The sequence below is a fragment of the Phyllobates terribilis genome, unplaced genomic scaffold, assembly GCF_046119375.1.
Source record: "Phyllobates terribilis strain yellow unplaced genomic scaffold, ASM4611937v1 Scaffold_13__5_contigs__length_258822181, whole genome shotgun sequence".
NCBI classification, from domain to species: domain Eukaryota; kingdom Metazoa; phylum Chordata; class Amphibia; order Anura; family Dendrobatidae; genus Phyllobates; species Phyllobates terribilis.
The window spans coordinates 138,289,526-138,294,352 of record NW_027362773.1 but is presented as its reverse complement, the minus strand read 5'-3'; the positions used below and the strand labels follow the sequence as shown (position 1 = coordinate 138,294,352).

The 4,827-nt window shown below is 34.9% G+C and overlaps 1 long non-coding RNA gene across 1 annotated transcript; it reads left to right on the top strand.

Moving 5' to 3' along the window:
* Positions 1–269: 269 nt before the first annotated feature.
* On the top strand, positions 270–1,798 carry LOC141174075 (uncharacterized). The gene is made up of 3 exons (XR_012252768.1): positions 270–311; positions 871–999; positions 1,703–1,798. It is a non-coding gene; the product is annotated as an uncharacterized lncRNA (long non-coding RNA).
* The last annotated feature ends 3,029 nt before the right edge of the window (positions 1,799–4,827 follow it).

Genomic DNA, 4,827 nt, shown 5'->3' with positions numbered 1-4,827 from the left:
CGTCTCTGGGAAGAGCTGAAGACTGCTAGTAATAAAAAAAGAACTCTGGAGTGGTGCTTTAAAGGGTCGATATTAACTTACAGAATTGCTACATCCAAAGGTGGCATCAGAGATCAAGTCCTCTTCCTTCTGAAGAGACTATTTCCATAATCTGATCTAGAACACTCATACCTCTTCAAAAAAATGGATGTGTAGATGAGACTTAAGATTCAGGAAACTGCTAGACAATTAATTGCAACGTTTGTTTTGTTTTTCTGTTTTTTTTTTTAGTGCCTGACTCTGTCTGTGTATATGGAACTGATGTATATCAGGTAAAATGTCTTGGTCTTTACTGCAGCAATATTACCTGTATGTACTTATTACAATTTAAGGCAAATGCTAAAATATATACCCCAAGTAAATTAAAAGGAAATTAAAGATTAAGTCAATCTATTCATTTCCTTTCTTTGCTGTATTTTTGCTATTGTATTTGAAAAGATAGAAGGATTGAAGATTGTATAAGTATTGAAAATGCAACTCATATATCAATTTTTTTTATTACATTAATAGCAGGTTGTCGGTTATAAAGATTTAATGAAAAAAATACAACAGAATTCTGACTTGAATTTAATTAGTAAATTTATAAAATGCACTAAATTTTGGGGCAAAATATTGGTGTCTGTGCATGTTTAGCAAGAAGAGAAATACAAGCATGAGGTTAAGCAAGTTGCACCAAATTTATTAGGCAGTGTGCTAAATTTTCAGAATTTTAGTATGATTTGGCCCAGTTTCATGAACTCAAGAAAGTATGAAACGCTACTGATAAATTTGCACAATTATTTAAATATTGTAAAATTACATTAACTATATTTTTTTGTTCTTTTTCTTCAGAGAGGCTCTCTCATTCCACAGCCACAAGATGCCTGCCAAACATGTCAATGTTCCTATGACATGGACAATGATTCAGGATTCTACGCTATAAAATGTGCCCCAACTGCCTGTGACACTACTTGCAGTCCTGTAAGAATATGATTTAGTGTCTTTTTAGTTTGGGACTTCATATATTACCTTAATTATGCAACAAGTATAACTAGGGCTATAACTAAGTCTAGTAGAGAGTTAGGTAAAATGGCGCATGATATAATTTGTAAAAGTCAAATTTTAATATTCTATGAACAGCTCAGCCTCTTTTGTTTGTTATCTTTCATTATTTTAACATGTCCAGATCAAGTGCTTCAAGTAGAGCGATCCATGGTATCCTAGCATTGATTTGAAAGACTTTGCAAGTGATAAATCCCATTCACACTGTTACATATAATAGGATGTTGCTATGTCATGATTTGGAGCCTGAAATGATGACAGTCGCTAGTTTTTGGCATATGCTGAATTTGCAGCAGTTTTAGGTCCATGTTCTAATTTGCACATATAATTTTTCAACATAACCTATAATTGAAAAAAAATAAATTTTTGCCTTGATTCATACGAAGTGGGATTGTCAAAGCAATGACCTAGTACAGAAGCCAATAGGTGTGAAAATCGAGTACCGTATTAGAATTTCAGGATTTTATATGTTTTTATGTTTTTCTTTCTTGACTTTATTTTTGTGTGTTTTTGCTCCAGAACCACTTGCTATAAACTATTACTTAATACTATATTGCTAACTTAATATAATAATTTCTGTACAAATTAACCATTACATTGCCTGTTCTTTCTTGTATCCTAGGGCTATGAATACAAAATGAAGAGTGGACGGTGCTGTGGAGAATGTGTGGCAAAACAATGTACTATGACGGGAGATGATGGCACTGATGTTTCCATTGAGGTAACCAACTATCATCCTCCTGTGACCTTTATGAAAGTAGACAGCTTTCTATTTTCATCTACAAACTAAATTCCTACCACGTGGCATAAATTCACATTTATGCTGACTCACAATTATCTTAATAGATATTTTAATATTCTCTTGTTAGGCCGTACACAGGGCAAAAGTGGTCAGAACATTTTTAAGGAAATCTATCAGTAAGATCAACCCCCACAAATTGCATATATGGGCATTCAGGTCTTTGAAATATGAAGGAATTGACACCTTTATATATTCTATCTGTTGTTGCATTCCCGAGAAATTAGCATTTTCATTAATATGCAAATGAGGCATTACATGTTCTGGGAGTTACAGAGCACTTCATGGGTCTTTAGTTTCTTTCCCTGCCCAGAACCAGCTTCTTTACCTTGATTGATAGCTCACTGCCTTATTTCCTTGCCTGGTGCTAATGTTAGACAGTCAATTATCAATCAAGTTTAACAGCCTGGTCCGCGGCAGGGAAATGACCTTGGGAGGCAATGGCCCTTTAAGTGCTCTGTGATGCCCACAGCACTTTACACTTCATTTGTAGGTGATAGAAGAAGTAAAGGTGTTGATGGATTTAAAAGACCTACATATATGCGGTTTGGGAGTGTAAGATTAACAAACATATTCTCTTTAAAAAATAAATCTCAGCAATTTTTTTTTTAATCTGTCCTAATTATGTATGCAATGATAAGAAAGTGTATTAAAAAACTCTTACCGATTGCCGTCTTCACAAATTTCCAGTGCCTCTCCAGTCTTCTTTTAACCTGAAATCAGAATACGATCGGGAGTCGCTATCTTAATGTAAATCTATGGATCTTCATTCTGAGTCTTATAGACTTACACTGGGAAAGCAACTACTGTTCCATAAAGTAGATACTGTATGAGCTGGCAAAGCTGCAGAGCTATGACAAGGGACCACAGCGGCACTGGAAACTGGTGAAGAAAGCTACCGGTATGTATTTTCATAGCCTTACATACAATTTCATCAATAATTAAGACACTTTATGGAATAAACATTTTAATAAGACTTCTTCTTTAAAGTGAATGTGTCACGAGATTTTTGCTACCTCATCTGAGGGCAGAAAAATGTAGGGAAAGAGACCCTGATTCAAATGATGTATCACTTAGTTTAATGAGTGCAGTAGTTGTGACACAAACAGAGTTTTTCGATGTAATATGTAGCAGAGCTCAGAAAGCTAACCCCACCCACACGATAGCTTTTGAGTACATTGTCTATTGCTAGAAATCTGCTTATCAGAGGAGACGGCGTGGTCGGACCAGAACTTATAAGAACTGTAGTACAGCCAGTAATAATCTCCTGGTGATAAAACATTAATTGTATTGAATCAACAGCACACAGCCTAATAAATGACACATCTATGAAATCTGTGTCTAAGCCCCTACCTCATGCTGCCCTCAGCTTTCATAGTAAAACCCTGCTGACAGATTACCTTTAAGCGTGAGTAGGATATTGTTGTTTAGGAGCACTTGTGTACACATAATATGGAAAGTGTATGACAAAAGGGGGAAAGAGTGATTATTCATACAAATTTATGATCATCATTATATGAATATTAGAGTAAACAATCTCTGATTAACTTCCTATATTTTTGGTCAACACATGGTATGGACAGATTTCCACCCGTGTAAAGGGACCCATATAGATAGACAAGGAATATTCATAGTTGGTTCTTCTAAGAACTCACTGTGAAGAAAGTCTGAATGAACAACTGAAGACAGTTGATCCCCATTACGTCTGTATGTGTTAGTTGCAAACTGGTGGGTTTGAATGGCCAATAAATAATATTTGACCAGTTGAAAATGTAACAAAATATGCTCTGATATTTCATCTGCACCGTAACATTCTTTTCTCTTGTCACATGCATATTTTGTTTAAAATATATACATCAACCTTGAAGTCTGAGCTAATACGATATTCTATTTATGCATCAGGTCGGAGAGAAATACCGCAATGCTGAAAACAAATGCAGCTACTACGAATGTAATGAAGAAAATGGTCTGCCCGTCCTTACCAGAGTAAAGAACGTTTGCCAGGAGTTAGACATCAGCAGATGTGACCTGGTAGGTTTACATTAAGAATATTCCATTACCATTTTATATTTTACAAATTGGTTTTAGAGAAACGTTTTAGAATTATATTACAATTTTAGAAACATTTAACTTGTTAAAAAAGGACATTGGGATAGGGAATTCTCTTGGAAAGTCTCTTATGTGAATCTTTTGACAAGTAGTAGGCAAAAGATTGACAACTTATGTCACTTGAACAATTTTTATGCCTTTTGCTATACTAAATGAAGTTCCCAAAAAAAGTTGTGTCCAAAGTTTTAGCTTCTGGGTGATGGCTTTGCCATGGATGGCTTTAAATTTGTCAGGTTTTAGTATTTGTGATTAAAACTGTATGGCATCTAACTTCAACATAAGGGTTATGCAGCATATGATTTGCAAGTCTTTCTTTTGTTATAAGCATTAGCTAAATAAAGTAAAGGTAAATGGTATATGATATACCAATGAAACATCACAAGATGGATCAGAGTTGCTGTAAAAAATGTTTTATCATTAATTTTTCTTTTGTATTTTAGGCAACAATAAAGTATGACGAAGACGGTTGCTGCAGAACTTGTCAGCCACGACAAGATAAAGGTATTAAATGCTTTTTTGGACATTAATATCAATAATTGACACTGAGAAATATGTCCATATACTCTAATTAGAGGTTTCTTAAATTTTACATCAATCTATTCTCATATTTTATAGACTTAACTACACCTGGTCCAGGATCAGACATAAGCGCTGTTACTCCAGGATCATCAATCTCCACCAAATCATACAACCCTCCAGAAGACTGCGGTGTTCGTAAAAATTTTACTGTTCTGGAAGAAGATGGCTGTGTTGCAACAGTAGAGCTCACTTTCTGCGGAGGCCCGTGTATGGGATCTTCCATGTAAGTATTTGTCAATTGCAAACTTCTTTAACAGCAT